Source organism: Giraffa tippelskirchi, chromosome 7 (assembly GCF_054371585.1).
Source record: "Giraffa tippelskirchi isolate mGirTip1 chromosome 7, T2T-mGirTip1v1.2.pri, whole genome shotgun sequence".
Lineage (NCBI taxonomy): Eukaryota > Metazoa > Chordata > Mammalia > Artiodactyla > Giraffidae > Giraffa > Giraffa tippelskirchi.
This window is the reverse complement of record NC_137281.1, coordinates 150,059,497-150,076,300: the sequence shown is the minus strand read 5'-3', so window position 1 is coordinate 150,076,300 and position 16,804 is coordinate 150,059,497. Positions and strand designations below refer to the sequence as shown.

The 16,804-nt window shown below is 43.7% G+C and overlaps 1 protein-coding gene and 1 long non-coding RNA gene across 5 annotated transcripts in view; both read right to left on the bottom strand.

The window, feature by feature from the left end:
* The window catches only part of NRXN3 (neurexin 3), a 1,799,700-nt gene that overhangs the window by 869,816 nt on the left and 913,080 nt on the right, over window positions 1-16,804 (bottom strand). The gene's annotated exons all lie outside the window — the stretch shown is intronic.
* LOC145513651 (uncharacterized) lies at window positions 10,761-16,316 on the bottom strand. Its single transcript, XR_014059620.1, has 2 exons — window positions 14,324-16,316; window positions 10,761-14,189 (listed from the first exon to the last, which is right to left on the bottom strand). It is a non-coding gene; the product is annotated as an uncharacterized LOC145513651 (long non-coding RNA).

The following is a 16,804-nucleotide window of genomic DNA, read 5'->3' as shown; positions in this document are numbered from 1 at the left end:
GAGAATATAAAAAAGGAGGCTGCCCTTTGAGCAGTGTGAGCAAGGTTATCAAGGGAAGAATGTATCTGGCATATTCCAGGGATCTCGTGAACTCAGTCACATGGCTCAAATAAGGTTGGATACAATAAGGTGGAATAATAAGCAAGTTCAAATGATAATAGAAACAAGGAAGTACTTACAGTTATAGATGGCAGACAAATGATTAAAAGATGTACACAAGAAAAATAAAAGCACCAATAAGAAAATGGGCAAAGAAGGAAGTGATGGCACCATGTAATTTAGCCAGCAATCAGATGTTGTTTTCCTTTTAACTTCCCCCCAGTCTATTTTTAGTATTTTCAGTGTTCTGCAAAATTTTCTTTGATAATTCAAGATGTCTCTGATTTTTAAATATTCACACAAGAGATATTCTTTTCTAAGCCAATAAAAATGTTGTCATGGAACAACGTGAGAAAAATAAGGTGGAGTCATTATGCAGTACTGTGCAGCCAGCATTCAGAGCCTGCCTATTATTACACTGAGAACAGCCGAGAGCCCTGAACAATGGTAAGACGGGTAGCAATGTGGCAAAGTGGTACTTAAGGTAGCAGATCAGACAACAGCGCACAAAACTGGTTGGTGTGGCAAATGATTGGAGGCTGAAAGACAGGCAGCAAAACAGTCTAGATATAAAAGGATAAAGGCTCTGTGAGGAGAAAGGAGCAGGGCTGCAAGCAAATGGATAGAGTATAAAGAATCTTCTAAGAAGGATTCTACAGGACTTGAGGAGGAAGGAACAGGAAGACTAGAGAATGATGGTGAAGTCTCAAGGGGAGGAGGATGGTGGGGTGTTTTGAGAGCTAATTGACAGGCGGAGTGAGCACAGGACTGACTTTGTAGGCAATCAGATCCAGGGCCCATCCAAGCTTCCCATTTATACTACGGGGCTCTCTATGTCTCTGAGTCTCAGTCTCTTTGATCTGTTCAGAGAACTTGGTTCTATGGATAACTGTGTTAGACAGGACATATTTAACAGCTGTTTGGTAGATACTTCATCATCATTATTATTAGCAGGTGGAGAAAGCAGGTGAGTTATTTTGTGTGTAAGAGAAGAACTTCAGTCATGAGTATGATTTTCAGGATTTTTAAGAAACTGACAGGATAACAATATCAGGACTTCAAATCTTATAGGGACAGCTTTGGGGACAGTTCTAGAATGATGCAGATTACAGCGTTATACCTACGTCTGAAAAGGCATCCTTACCATGACTCTTTTTACAGGTCATTAGTGAGCACCAGCATCCCCGTGGTGAAACAGTACTCTAAACTGCCAAGTGCTGCAAAAGTCTCAGTTGCCCAGAAAACATACCCTTTTCTATTTTCACCCCACTGCAATACCTAATTGGGATGGCTCTCACTGCGTGTGTGTGTGTGTGTGTGTGTGTGTGTGTGTGTGTGTGTGTGCACGCGCGCGTGCATTGTGGCATGGTAAGTGATTGTGGCATGACAGCATCACAGAGAGCAATCACTCGTTCACTGTGACCTCTGAGGTTACATGTCTTTCATTCTGAAACCTGAATTTGAGGCAGTTGTGTTTCAGAAGACAGAGAAGGGAAGGGGAGAGGAAGAGGGGCATTAAGAGAAGAAGGGAGGGGATTGGAGAGGTCGAGAGGAGAGTAGAGAAAGGGGAAAAAAATTCAAGGTGAGGGGTGGAGGGAGGGAAGGGAAGATGTTTCCCAGTGACTTGCCTAGATGGTAGCAGCCCTCTGGAGTGAGAATTCATCTTCAGTCATTTCCTTGCATTGCAAATGGAGAGGAAGCTCACTTTTTTTTTTTTTTCTTTTTGAACACCAGTAATGTACCAGACACTGTGATATATATTTACTTCCTCCAGGTCATTTAACATTACTTGTGCACACTGAATGATTCCTGGTAGGTGTTCAAGTTAAAATAAAATGAACATAGACCACCTGAAGTACGAGCTGTCTTCTCTGCCTGGAAGGCCTTTCTTATAACGATAGGTGTCTCTCGCTTCATCTCGTCTCAAATGGCCCTTCCAGGAGAAGACTTCCCTGACCACCACCTGTCCCGTTCTTTCTCTCCTTACTCAATTTCTTTATCTTTAGAATGCTTTTTTTGTTTTTCACATCTGGTGTACGTTTATTTGTTTGTTGTCTGTCTCTCCCACTCAGTGAGAGCTTTAGGAGCTCAGGGCTTGGTCTAGAGTATGCTCCCCATCTCCCCAGTATTCTGAATATTACCGGGCACAGAATAAGTTTCTATACTCCTATTTAAAGAAATATACCTAACTCCCAAGGATACTAAAAATCTGTCCTCAACTTTTGGAAAACGACATTTCCCAAACAGTTCCCATCCCTAGGATCAGACAGTGTCACCCAAGAAACCAAGAAATGGCCAGGGGGGTCCACGCTGACTGCGTCAGAGCTCCCTGCTGCCCTGCATCCACTGGAGTGCTGAGCAAAGTGGTAGCCGGGACCACACGCCAGCTTTCATTCTGTCCTGTGGGCCCCTAAGCAACAGGGGCCCACTCTCTCCCCTTTCCTTTCCTAGACTTCACGCAACTGGCCTTTGCTCCAAAGGCCCCTATCCTCGGCTTGATAACAAATAACCGATTACCTAATCTGAGGTAATGTAGACTCTGATCAAGGCTAATGAAGACATGGGGGCCGAAACTCAGTTTGCCGCACACAGCACCATTAGGGAAGATTAATCACCTTCCAACCAGCACTTCTGTGTTCTGGCTCCAAGCAGCCGGAGAGAGGCATCCATCACCTCATCCAAGCAACACCAAATGTGGCCGCAGCCCATCCATCAGGGAGGCAGTGACCAACGGCACCGGGGCGGGGGGAGGGGGTGGCAAACAAACCGCAAGGGTGTTCAGATGAATATGGAGACAAACATCCACGGGGAGATGCAGAGCGGTGCAGAGTGCTGGGAAAGTCATGGAATGATCGCTCCTGAAGTCAGATGTGTGCTCCCAAGAACGTGGCAGAGGCTACCTGGCTTCTGACCTTTTAGCAACCATACCCTGGAATTGTTCTACTTAGATATAAACTCTTAGAAGACAGAAGCAGTGTTTCTTCCAGCTGCATATTTCGGAAATGACAGCACCCAACACATATAAGTGACCAGTAAGTGAAGAATCAGGGAGCACTTGTTAAATTCCTATGTGAACATAGTACATTGTACTCACTCATGTTCTTTGGTTTTGATCCCTTTCTTCCAAAAGCTTGCAGGAAACCTGAATAGGAACTGCAGCGAGGTGTCTAGGCCCCTCCTTCTAAATCCCCATGAAAATGTATTACAAGATTTTTTACCCAGAATATGTAAGACTTGACCTATTCTGGGTTCACAGTATTTCTGGAGTTCAGATTCCTTAAATCCCAAAAAGCACCCTAAAAGAAAAAATTAAAACCCAAAACTCCACATAATAAATACCTTTGCACAGCTGTAGTTCAATGTCCTGAACACCTATTATCTGCCAAACACGCCAAGAATCAAGAACAGCCGTGGGTCGTTCCCTACCACTGGGATCACTGCATCCTTACCTCCTTGCCCGCATCTTCAATCGACTAGCCCTACATCCCCTACAGCACAAGCTGGGCAGTCACTGAAGATGACATCATTGCCATCTTATACATTCTTTACAAACATTCAAACAAATGGACGATCATGTTGAAAACAAAGACTTTAAAAAGAGTTCTACCGTGTGATGCTTCCCGGGTTTAGGCACAGGAACGAGGCCAGTTTTCTAATTATTCACACAGCCTTGTATTTCCGAATTAAGAAATCATTGTCTGTGCCACCTCTTAGGGTGCTTATCACATCCAATCTGGCATTAGAGCCAATTACGCACTCCCATCCTCTCCACTAGATTGTAAACTCTTGAAGCACAGGCTGAATCACGCTCATCCATAGATCCCCTGAAGTGCCCGGTGCTTTCCAAGTGAATAGAGGCACTTAATAAACATCAGTAGAATTGAATTTTTTTTCAAGAGACTATACATCAAAAGAAGTAAAATGAAATTAATTTAATTGAAGCTTATTAAAATGCACTTTCTCCTCTCCTTCCACTGCACAGGATATTCAAGCCAGCATAAGAGCATCTTCAGGATCCAAACTAAAGACTATTATTGTTCTTCAAGTCCTTTTGCTGTAACTAGGTGACAGGGTGGTGGTGAGGGCCAAGAAGACTTGCATTTGCAATCAAAAAATGTCCCATAACAAGGTGGGTGACACTGAGCAAATGCTTTAATATCATAGAACCTCAGTTTCCCCCCATGTCAGCTCACAGCGTGATTGCAGGGACTGTAAATGGGATCACATATATACCAAGTGTCCAGTGTAGTTCTATATCACAATGAGCATACGTCTATAAGAGTTACCAGACACAATTTATAGCTAGAATTAAGCTCCACCGTGGTATGAGGTGAGGTGAGGTATTAGTCGTGTCCATCTGTGACCCCATGGACTGTAGCCCGCCACGCTCCTCTGTCCAATGAATTCTCCAGGCAAGAATACTGGAGTGAGTTGCCATTTCCTTCTCCAGGGGATCTTCCCAACCCAGGGATCAAAGCCCGGTCTCCTGTATTGCAGGAAGATTCTTTACTGCTGAGCCACCAGGGAAGCCCGAATCTAAACCTTATACTACTAAATAGCACAATGTACGACTATATACCTAAAAACTCAATATTTAAAACAAAAAAGACTCTAAGACTCCAGAATTTAAAGAGTATTTACTATTATATTCAGTTGGTTATGAACTGACAGGGATGTAGAGAGGTGTGTGTGTGTGTGTGTGTGTGTGTGTGTGTGTGTGTGTAGGAAGGGTGTGTGTGTGTGTGTGTGTGTGTGTGTGTAGGAAGGATTTTTTAAGCAGAGTTTGGTTCAATGATGTGTTTATCCAGAAAACCCTGCCATTTGGAAAATGTGGTTAGAGGTTGTCTCCATGGTCATATCCTTGTATACTAAAAGGATTAAATGGCTTACTTTGCCCAAAATCAAAAATAAAAACCAAATAAATAAAAAAAAAAAATTTAAAACTGTTTTTCAATGCTCCCTGATGAATGGCCTACTTCTCTACTTGACCTAACTCAGTTCTCCCCCTTTCTTTTCAGGTTCACCATTTACCACCCTCAATGTGTTTCCTTAGGATGCTTGCAGCTACCTCTGGCTTTACCCATATTCAACCCTCCTCCCTTTGCTCTGCATGGGGCACTGCTCCTCTGACCAAATCACCCATCCCTGCGTTTCCCTTCATCAGCCCTCGCCTCCTTCAAAACTATGCTCCATCAGCCATCGTCTCACTCCTAAATCTTCAGCTATCTCCTTCCTCGCTGCCAGGTTCATAATAGTTTTTTTTCAGGTTAAACTACAACCTCCCTTTTGACCTACTTCACCCTCTGGCTACTGCACAGTCTGGGCTTCCCTCACTGATCAACCTCAGGACACCCCCTTCATTCCTCACCCTCCTGTTCTCATGACTCCACCGTCCTTGCTCTTATCCTCCGACTAAAGTGAGCTCCCACCTGCCAAACCCAGAAGGCATTCTCAGCAGTTGTTTTCCTAGAGCTCTCAGGAGGACAGGATTCTGACGTTTAGGATTTGACACTAAGGATTACTTCCTTCTTTGTAAAACTCTGTTGACCTCCGTTTCACTGAGATGCTCTTTTAAATCTTCCTTACCTGAATTCATCAAGGGCACTGCTTCTCCTCAAGCACAGGCCAGGTAGGCCCTCAGTTTTATCCAAACTGTAATCAAATGTCCCTTCCTCACAGAGGCGCTTCCCGGGTGGCCCGCATGGTAAAGAGACCGCCTGCCAATGCAGGAGACATAAGAGTGAAGTCGCTCAGTCGTGTCCGACTCATTGCGACCCCATGGACTGTAGCCTACCAGGCTCCTCAGTCCATGGGATTTTCCAGGCAAGAGTACTGGAGTGGGTTGCCATTTCCTTCCCCAGGAGATCTTCCCGACCCAGGGTTTCAACCCGGGTCACCTGCATTGTAGGCAAACGCTTTACCGTCTGAGCCACCAGGGAAGCCCCAAGGAGACATAAGAGATGCAGGTTCAAATCCCTGGGCCAGGATCATCCCCTGCAGAAGGGCATGGCAACCCACTCCAGTATTCTTGCCTGGAGAACCCCATGGACAGAGGAGCCTGGTGGGCTACAGTCCATAGGGTCGCACAGAGTTGAAAGTCTTCCCCAACCACATTATCCCTCGTCCTGCACATTCTCTCTTTATCTTGCTTTGTATTCTGAGCACTAATCATAATCTTCATCTTATGATACATACTTACTTACAAATTTTCTAAAAGCAAGTTAGACATTAAGTGATTGAAAAAGACGTGTAATCCTTAAACTTACCCTACAGAGTGAAATAACATATGTGCAGATAATAAGAGCATTTGGCTTTTACTGAGCCCTTGATAAGTTCCAGGTGTCAGAACAGGCATCTTGTATATAGGTCCTCGTCTCACGCTCTAGACCAGATTCCTCCTGCAGAAGTTTGCTATCAGTGTGAAGGAACTCAGGGTCAAAGGAGGTAACTGACCACCACTGAGTGGCAAAGATAGGACTTGAACCAGAGTACTCTCTTCAAAATGCTTATCTCAATATTATTGACGCTGAATGAATGAGAGCAGCAGGATTGTTCTAATAGATCAGAGAAGCAAAATATTTTTCCAGCTCTGGAAGATAAAGAAAGCCTTTACTGAGTGAGGAGTTAAAATTTAAGCTCGTCTTGAAAGACGAACAGGATTTTAGTAAGTGGCGGAAAGATGGGGAGGCAGATGTTTGATCAGCAGCTATAAATTCCTGAGAGCCAGGGCAGGAGTGATCAGTACCCTGGAAGCACCTGGACATTTTAATCACCCTTGAGCTAGAGAAAGATAATTTTTATTCTGAACCGGACAGTTTATCCTTCTGGAGGCAAATAGTGAGACACTAATAAACTCCATGAACAACACAATGGACAGGCTTATTGGACTACATTTAAAAGTCTAAGGCAGGGAAGAGAAAAATCTAAGTCAGTATCAGAGAAATCAGGATGAATATATGTAGTACATATTAATCTGTTGATTCACTTATTCACTCTGCATTTATTTATCAGGATCCTACCCTCTATAAATAGTGAGAGATATGACTCTGAATAAAAATCTGTCCAAAGGGAGCCCAAAATCCTACAGGAATTAAACAAGTAAAAGGCCGATAGTATAAAATGATCATAACGATAGAATTATTATCAGAGAATTGAAGCCGTCTAGGATCTCAGAAATTGAAGACATCACTTCTTTTGATGTACAAAGAAGTAAGGGAAGGGGGTGGGATCAGAGAAAAATTCTCCCATAAGGGCTTCTTTGTGTGTGTTTTTTTTTTCTTATTGCTTTGTTTTTCTTTTAACTTTCTATTATATTAACAAACCCTCTTATTATAAGAAGTGCCCAAAGGATTCCCTTTGATGGTTAAGGACTCTTGTTTTCTTGATTCTTAATCACAGAAGTCGATTTGCTGTGTATCGTGGCAACGTGGGCTTCCCAGGTGGTACTAGTGGTAAAGAACCTGCCTTGCCAATGCAGAAGGTGTAGAAGATGCCGGTTTCATCCCTAGGTTAGGAAGATCCCCTGGAGGAGGGGATGGAAACCCACTCCAATATTCTTGCCTGGAGAACCCCAAAGACAGAGAAGCCTGGAGGGCTACAGTCCATGGGTTTGCAAAGAGTCGGACACGACTAGAGCAACTTAGCATGCACATGGTGGCAAGCTAGCTTCACCAGATATGGAGAGCAAACATCCCCAGACCAGCTTCCAGGAGCTTCTGCGGAGAGAAGTTACCGTCCCTTTCATCCTTTTCCTGCAGCCCATCATTTAATACCCAAATCCACAGCCCACTGTCAACAGAGAACCTTCCACACAAACTGCATTTCCTTCAACATGCATGTGGCATAGAACATGTAGGTTACACCAACTGCCATGACAATTTTCTTCAGTAACCTTCGGAGTATTACGATTGACCCTAGTCCTATATGGCACCCGAACATTTCTGGTCAGAGTGACTCTTCCCATCTCCCCTCCAAACCACCTGGATAACCTCCCTAACCCCAACACCTTTCAGCAGGTCTGATGGAATCTGAGCCCCACAGTAGAATCTAGCATACCTATACTATATGTAGGTAACTCAGGAAGGACTGTTGCTGAAGCTCCAATACTTTGGCCACCTAATACAAAGAGCCAGCTCACTGGAAAAGACCCCAAGGCTGGGGAAGACCAAAGGCAAAAGGAGAAGGGGGTGGCAGAGGAGGAAGGAGATGATTAGATAGCATCACCGACTCAACAGACTTGAAGTTGAACCAACTCTGGGAGACAGCATAGGACAGAGCAGTCTGGGATGCTGCAGCCCATGCGGACGCAGAGTCAGACACGACTTAGCAAATGAACAACAACAACTTAGGAAGCGGGGAGGTTGGGGAATGAGAGGGTACAAAGGATGAGTTTTATCTAAGACAAGTTTCTCTAAGTGGATGAGGCTGCTGTATGTGAAGCTGTGGCCACACAACATTATGACAGGGCCAGATGCTTCTCAGGGTTGGAGAACTAAAGAAATTCTGGTACAAAGCGTGGATGAACACACACTGGTGGCCCATGGGGTGGTCCACACTAGGGAGACAGTGATCATGGGATCCACCCCCGGATGTACGCCATTTATGGAGTCAGCTGCTTCTCTCTTCCCAACAGAGCTTGACCCTAACGTTGAGAGTCAGGCACAGAAAGTGACAGAGACAGTGGTCAGCCATCCATTCCTTTCACGAATATGTGAGGGGCACCACGCTAAGGGCCAGATGTATTGTAATAAGCGAGACAGATTGAGTGTTTATCATGGAGGTCACTGTCGGGCCAAGAGTCTTTTCTCCTTTCTCCATGTGCGGTTCTGGAGTGAATCTGATGCCTCTTCCATCATTTGCTCTGTATGTCTGCTCTCTTACAGCTCTCTTACAGTACAGCCCAGCTTACTGCATGCACAGCATCCTCCCTTGTCCTTATAGACTTGGGAGTCTGGGCTGGAGCAGGGAGGGCTTGAGGAGAGGGAAAAAGAACCACTCTTCATCACAGAATGCTGAAATCATCTGCTCAGGGTCATTCAATCAGACAGTGCTAAACAAACAAAACAAACCCTCAAATTCCCCAGATTAGGTTAGCCCCTTCCACCGTTCACATCTACAAAACCTTGACTCTGCTTTCTGGAGCCTCCAATGCTCTTGGAACTGTTTATGGAAGGCCCATGATCTCCAGTCAATTTCAGGCATTACTAGAGCTGACACCATGCCTATTGTGCTCACTGCGGCGGCCCCTGCGTATGTATGCTCTCGGCATAAAGTAGGTGGACAAGAATATATGCTGAATTTATTTTAAATTTGCAGGCACTCCTACTAGCTGTCTGTAAAAAAGAGTTTCCCAAACTTAATAACATTTTCCTCACAGATGTTTGAGCCTGGACATCCCGTATCACAACCAAAAAAACGCTCTAGAAGAGATGTCCTAGGCCCCTAAACGGCCTGGCACCCAAGGCACCCTGGCACCCAAAACAAAAACAGATATGAGCCAGAAGCACAGATACAGTAGGTGTGTGATCTCGATAGGAACCAGGGTAGACCAGGAGGTCTTGGGTGTGTAGCACTAACACAAAGATTGCCTCCCCAGTACATAAAGCTGTTTCTACTCAATTGCCGTCGCTTCACAACAAGCTCCCTCAACTTGTGGCTGCTGTGTTAGCCAGACTTCTACATCCAGAGAGAGCAAATAAAGGGCACAAGGGGACACGGGTGAGGTGAGAAGGAGAAAAGCATTTGCTTTGAAAATCACTAGCAGCCCGAGATGACTTTTTCTCCTGTGGTCCCAGACACTGAGGAAAGAGGTGATGGTACCCTTTAAAAGGAAGGGGTAGAGAGCAATGAGACGCGGAGGACAGAACGACCATTCCCACTAGAGAGGCCAGAAATCCTGAGGTTGGAGAGGATTTGCATTCTCCCCAGAGAAGCCAAGAGAGCCAGAACGAGACGGCTGTCTGCTGCAGGATGCAATCTCCTTGTGTTGGACCACTGTGCTTAAACGGGTTTCTGCAGCAGGCAGGGCACGGCGAGACCTCACTCCTTTGGACAGAACACAGAGCCTCTCCTCTGGGTCATGAGTCCAAGTGCCAATCATCTTGGGATGAGCTAGACTTGGAGACTGAAATTAAAGACAGAGGAGGTAAGCCTTAGAATAAAAACGAGGGACATTTTTCTCTGGCCTCTCTTTGCTTTGGACTCAGAATTCTAGTCATGCTTAAGGATCTTAAGGCAAAGGTAGCCTCGGGAGATCCTGGAGGGAGCCCATGAGGATGAGCGTGGTCTGTGGTCCCCCTCTGAGCACCCACAGCTAGAAGTCAGTGTGCCTCCCCACCCACTATTTCAAATCCATCAGTAGCATCTTCACTTCTGCAGCCCGACTCAGCTGTGGTATACAGAATCGAGGAAAGGGACCATCACCCACACCTGGGCTGTAGCTGGTAGGATGGTAGCAATAGAGAAAGGGATTCTCAGGGGCAAAGGGAGGTCTATAGCCCTTGGCCACAGGGAGGGTTTCACTTCTCAGCTCACTACAAGGAATGATGGTGCCAACATCACTGATTCTGACCAACTGGACTTTCTTACCCAGTCATGGAGAAAAACCTGTGATTCAGTGAAGTATGAATAGTTTATATGTTGTAAATTTCATGAGAGCAAAGTTTCTTTTTTTTTGGTCTGGTTTCCCATTTTCTCTCTAGTGCCAAGTACAGTACCTGCTACACAATAGGAATTTTAGTACTAGTGGATGAACAAACTAATCACTGAATCTTACATGTGGCTTTGTATACCAATAAAATATTTATGAATAAGTGCATTAAAATGAACACCCATTTAGAGACACAGAAGTCATGTGAGGTGGTTACTTAGGGATTTTTTATTTACCTATTTGGAAATATTGGTAAATTCTCTAACTACTAAATTAGTAAGGGGGAAACAGAGACAGTTTAATGAAGATCCTGACCTAGTATTTTATAGTCAACAAGGTGGTTGGCAAAATCTAACATGAATAGAAATGCATTCAGCATTTCAGGAACAAAAGCTTCTTTAGAAGAAGTTAATAATCCCTTGGAGAGCACTGCCCACCCACAGGACGTGGAGTGGGTGGTTACTGGGATTGTGTTTTTGTTTTAGTGGGTACTGAATACCAACATGTTATAAGTAACTTGGGTACACATAGAATTAGGCAAAAACTGGTCTGCTGTAATGGAGAAGGCAATGGCACCCCACTCCAGTACTCTTGCCTGGAAAATCCCATGGACGGAGGAGCCTTGGTAGGCTACAGTCCATGGGGTCGCTAAGAGTCGGACACGACTGAGCGACTTCACTTTCACTTTTCCCTTTCATGCACTGGAGAAGGAAATGGCAACCCACTCCAGTATTCTTGCCTGGAGAATCCCAGGGACGGCGGAGCCTGGTGGGGTGCCGTCTATGGGGTCGCACAGAGTCGGACACGACTGAAGCGACTTAGCAGCAGCAGCAGCAGCAGCAGCAGCAGGTCTGCTGTAAATCCTGCCACTCCAACAAAGCAAAGAAAACCAGCTCATAGATACATCAAGAATGCAAGAATAAATTCACCATTGTTATGATCCAAGGAGTTTTTGGTAAGCTAGTATCTTACTCATGCAGTATGGAGATTTTTTTTTAACCTCCTCTAAAATAATATTTTAATTTGGGAAGAATTCACAAGCATTGGTGGGCTTTAAAACAATTTAGGAACCCTTACTCACTTGATGGAAATTTGATTATACATATTCTTATTGTGCATGCTCAATAGTGTCAGATTCGGTGACCCCACAGACTATAACCAACCAGGCTCCTCTGTCCATGAGATTTGCCCAGCAAGAATACTGGAGTGGGTTGCCATTTCCCTCTCCAGGGATCTTCTTCACCCAGGGATCAAACCCATGTCTCCTGCATTGCAGGCAGATTTACCACTGAACCATCAGAGAAGCCACATATTCTTATTAGATGAATTTAATAAAGGCAAAGCTGAAAATTCCCTGAGCTAAATCTTAACCACTGTAGCCACTCTGTCCCCCTACCCCACCATACACACACATACGGACAGTATTTCCCCACCACCTTCAAATACAGGAAGACAGGCAGAGAATGTTGGACCACAATTGGTGTCAAAACCATCCCTATGAATTTCTGCTTGAAAATGCTGAAGGACATATGCTTACCAGAGGTTAAATGAGTATGATCATAGTTAAATTGCAACAAGACTGTTCTGTCTACAGTTTGAGGAAAAATAAAATGTTGAAACTAGCAAGCAGTCTTTAAATAATTAAACCGGGAGCTCATCCACTCTTGTATAATCAATTCTTCAGTAGCCTGGAAAGCTCGAGAGAGTTAGGATCTAAATCCCCGTGAAGTAAAGACCATGATCGTTGGTCCGTCTGCACAGACTCTGAATGTGGGTGGTCACCTGGAGCAACTCATCTGCTCTCTGGGATCCCCTTCTGTAAAACGTGGATGAATGACCCACCCTTCTCACAGGGTTATGTGGGGAACACAGTAGGAAAACAGCTCACACTCATTTTGCCCTCAAAATCTCCCGAATCCTGGCTCCGCCTGTGACCTTAGTAACATCACTAAGCTCAAGGCTACAAACTCTTGTCACCCCCTCACTCACTGAGGGTCCCCAGCTTCTTTACACTCTCCTCCCTCTGCCTGCCTCTCTCCTTTCTTCTCCTGCTAGTCTAGCCATCCTTGCAGACTCGGCTTGCCTGGGTCCTGTCGGCCACGCCATCTCCATCACACAGCCCTTCAGCATTCTCCCCGGCCACCAGACTTCCTACCCTGTGCGGAAGGCCACCAGTCACTGCACACACAACAGTTCAGCTGTCTCTTTATCTTTCTCGCTAGACTTGAGGCTCCTTAAGGGACTGAGCACAATTTTGGTATCCTCAGTACCTAGCACCTTGCTTGTTATACAGTAGACATTCAGAAGTGAGTAGATAAATAAATGATGTCCATAGCCAAACCCTTTAAGGAACCTTTCTGATTCACAAACTATTATCTTACACTCTGGTCTTTTCCTGGAAAATTACTCCCTGACAGAAGGAATGACAAGTTAACAAATAAAGTCCTTGCATGGGACGGAAATGGGTGGATTCAGGGTATTCAGGCCAAATGATGGATTCATTTTGTTGGATTTGGATTCATGCTATTTTCCCATTCCACTGCTTCCTTCCCACCCCACTCCTCTTTGATGTCAATGTGTTTCAATCATTGTCCACTCCCTTTTTTGTCTCCACTAATATTAAAATGTAAATACGGAAAGCACACATAGGGTGTGTGCGAGTCCCGAACAATGTCAGGAGTCAGTTTACTTCCCACAGGCACACACAGATGACAAACTTGGTTGAGCACAGTTTCAGTCTCATATATGACTTGCTTTGTAGGAAGAAAGACTCATTGCAAACATAGCCTGTTGAGATAATATGCTGATGAGATAACTGAGCTAGTTCCAACTCTTGATGTTGCTTCCCAAAATGCATGAATGCATTAAAAAAAAAAAAAAGTTGAAAAGAGTATCTAAAATTTTCCAATGGGTTTAATTATCTTTGTTATAAACAGATATAATGATGGAGAAAACCCAAATGGAACAAACCTAACTGGCACAATCTCCTTAATCAGCCTTGTATTGGGCTTTTTTTCTGGACCAACATCTAGGAGGAAAAAAAAAAAAACAGGAAAGGAAAAATAAACCAAAGAAAGCCAAGCTCAGTACGTTTGACCCACAGGACTAAAGCACCACCTAGTGTCAAAAATGAAAAACAACTGCTTTTACACTGGCTCTCCTTTTTAAACTCAACAGACAAAAATGCTTTCTTGGATCACCAGTCTCTCAGTGTCTAGTGAATTTACAAATTCTTCCCTTTTGAATTTATGCTAAAAATTAATTGCAGACTTGTAAAGAAAGAACAAACAGCAACTTCTTTTATTATCCCTCAAACCTGTTAACACAAACATTCGGGGCCTCGACATAAATAGAGATGTGTGGGTTGCACACCATCTGTGTGTGATGTGTTTGCCAAGCATCCTCTTAGAGCAACTAGCAAGCATCACCACAATCAGAGCACCTGGGCATCTATATCTTCTCTGGACTTTGTCTGGGGTCCCTCTCTGGGAAGGTGGTGAGACCAAAGTTCTGTTTTGTACCTCAGCATGTGGAAAGACAATATGGTACTAGCAAGCATCACCACAATCAGAGCACCTGGGCATCTATATCTTCTCTGGACTTTGTCTGGGGTCCCTCTCTGGGAAGGTGGTGAGACCAAAGTTCTGTTTTGTACCTCAGCATGTGGAAAGGCAATATAGTATAGAGATTAAGAGCATGAGCTCCTAAGACACAAATCTGGATTTGATTCGCTACTTCCTACTTTCTAGCTTTGTGGCTTATGGACCAGACATCTCAATTCTTGTATCTCAGTTATCTTCATTGTTATAAATAGAGCAACAATAATGTCTACTTGCTGACACTGTCTAACTGACAGACTGTTATAAAAATCAACCATGAGAACATAACCTAGCACTCCACTAAGATTTTTTAAAAGTTTTATCATCCTACTTATCAGCTTATTCTAATTTCAACCTAAATGTTTCAATGATACAAAACTAACTCCATGGAGTGGAACTGCACTAAGATGAAACAGTAATCTCTTTTTGGATTATGGAATTCTTCATAATATCTTTCATAAAGAAATGAAGCTGAATGCGAAAGAATTGATGCTTTTGAACTGTAGCATTGGAGAAGACTCTTGAGAGTCCCTTGGATTTGCAAGGAGATCAAACCAGTCCATCCTAAAGGAAATCAGTCCTGAATATTCATTGGAAGGACTGATGCTGAAGCTGAAGCTCAAATACTTTGGCCACCTGATGTGAAGAGCTGACTCATTGGAAAAGACCCTGATGCTGGGTAAGACTGAAGGCAGGAGGAGAAGGGGGTGACAGAGGAGGAGATGGTTGGATGGCATCACCGATTCAATGGACATGAGTTTGGGTAAACTCTGGGAGTTGGTGATGGACAGGGAGGCCTGGTGTGCAGCAGTCCATGGGGTCACAAGGAGTCGGACATGGCTGAGCGACTGAACGAACTGAATATATTTCAACAAACAACTTTTAGGAGTTTGTTATCAATCTAGGCATGAATTATACAACAACGAGTACTAGATAAGCTCCTGCATAAGTCACCTGTGCTACGCAGATATGACTCAAATGCTGGTTGGCTGGTTGGTTGGTTGCTTGACTGTTTTTATGGCACAAAAATCACTCAGAACCAAGCAAGAGAGGGCAAAAGTATTTCCAAGTCATCATGTGCAAATTCACAGCCAACATGCTCCCTAAATTTTATTTTCCCTAATTGAATTTAGAAATTTCCTTGAATCAATCAAACATTCTACTGCAACATAGGCTAAAAATAAAACCTATACATGGATCTAGCTAAATGAAAGATAGAAAGAACTGATATTATAAATTCTGAAGGTCCATTAGTGTTTTTCAATTTGTTGAATACTGAGAATAGTTGGTTTGGGGTTTCCCCCCACTCCAAATAATACACTTGCATCAGGGCCTTTAAGGAATCTGTATATTTGATCTGGAGGGAAAAGGAATCATTTCTCACATTCCTCAAAAGAAAAGGTGACAACACAAGAATGTATTGTTAGCTCATCTTATTTGTTGGCTTTTTCATTCTCTTGCAAAAGAAGTCTTCACTGAACTGCAAGGCAAAAGAGAGTGAACCAACCACAGGCATTTATAACAGAGACAGATGGTTGAACTGGTCACCTGTCTGCAGAAATTATTCATGGAGAGGAAAAAGAGCAGCAGAGAACAAATAATTCTTATGTATGTGTATGTTTTCTAATAACCTCAAACTATCCTTTCTGTTTCAAAGATGAATCTTAATCAGAGTAGTGGGAAAAAAAATGGGGAAAAGGCCAGAATTGCTACTACCATCCTCACTGGAGATGGATGATACGAAATCCTCCCATTTGATCATGATGGATGGTCACTCCTCCCTACTTGGGAAAATGAGTCACCTCCCCCACAAAGCACCTCCCTCTTGCCTCCTTGAGGAGAAGGAGGGTTCGCTCCTGTCCAAACCTGACAACTGGATTTAATGGTGTGTGGAAGGAAGGCGTCCCTGGGGTGCAGCATCATGTTAACTCAGAAGCTGTAAGTGAATTCAGCTTGGTCCCTGGACTTCCAGTAAAAACAACAACAACAACAACAAAAATGTATATATATATATTCCTTTGGCTATATTTTCAATCCAGATCTGCATGTAAGATTACCATTTCTTTTTCTAGGATTTATTTTTTTCTGGCTAGGTGGCTCTCAAAACCAGTATCACTAAGAATGGTGTCATTTTCAGATACTGATGATTTCCCCCTTTGTCTCATGAAGAAGGAGTGTGAACCAATACTTGATGAGCACTTAAAACATTCATATTTAATAAGGGTATCAGGGATAAGCAGGGAGGAACAATGAAGGAACAGAAGAGATCCAAACAGGTTAAGACTGTAATGATTAGGTCCTCAAATCTTTTTCTAGCAGACATCAATCTCATGCCACCCAATTTGAAGACCAATAGGAAGATGTTCAGATTCAATGCAGACATCAGAATCTAAACCCCAGGAGTTTCCTTTTGAATATCATTTGGGGGTGGGGGATGCAGAAAAGCATAAATTGGTAA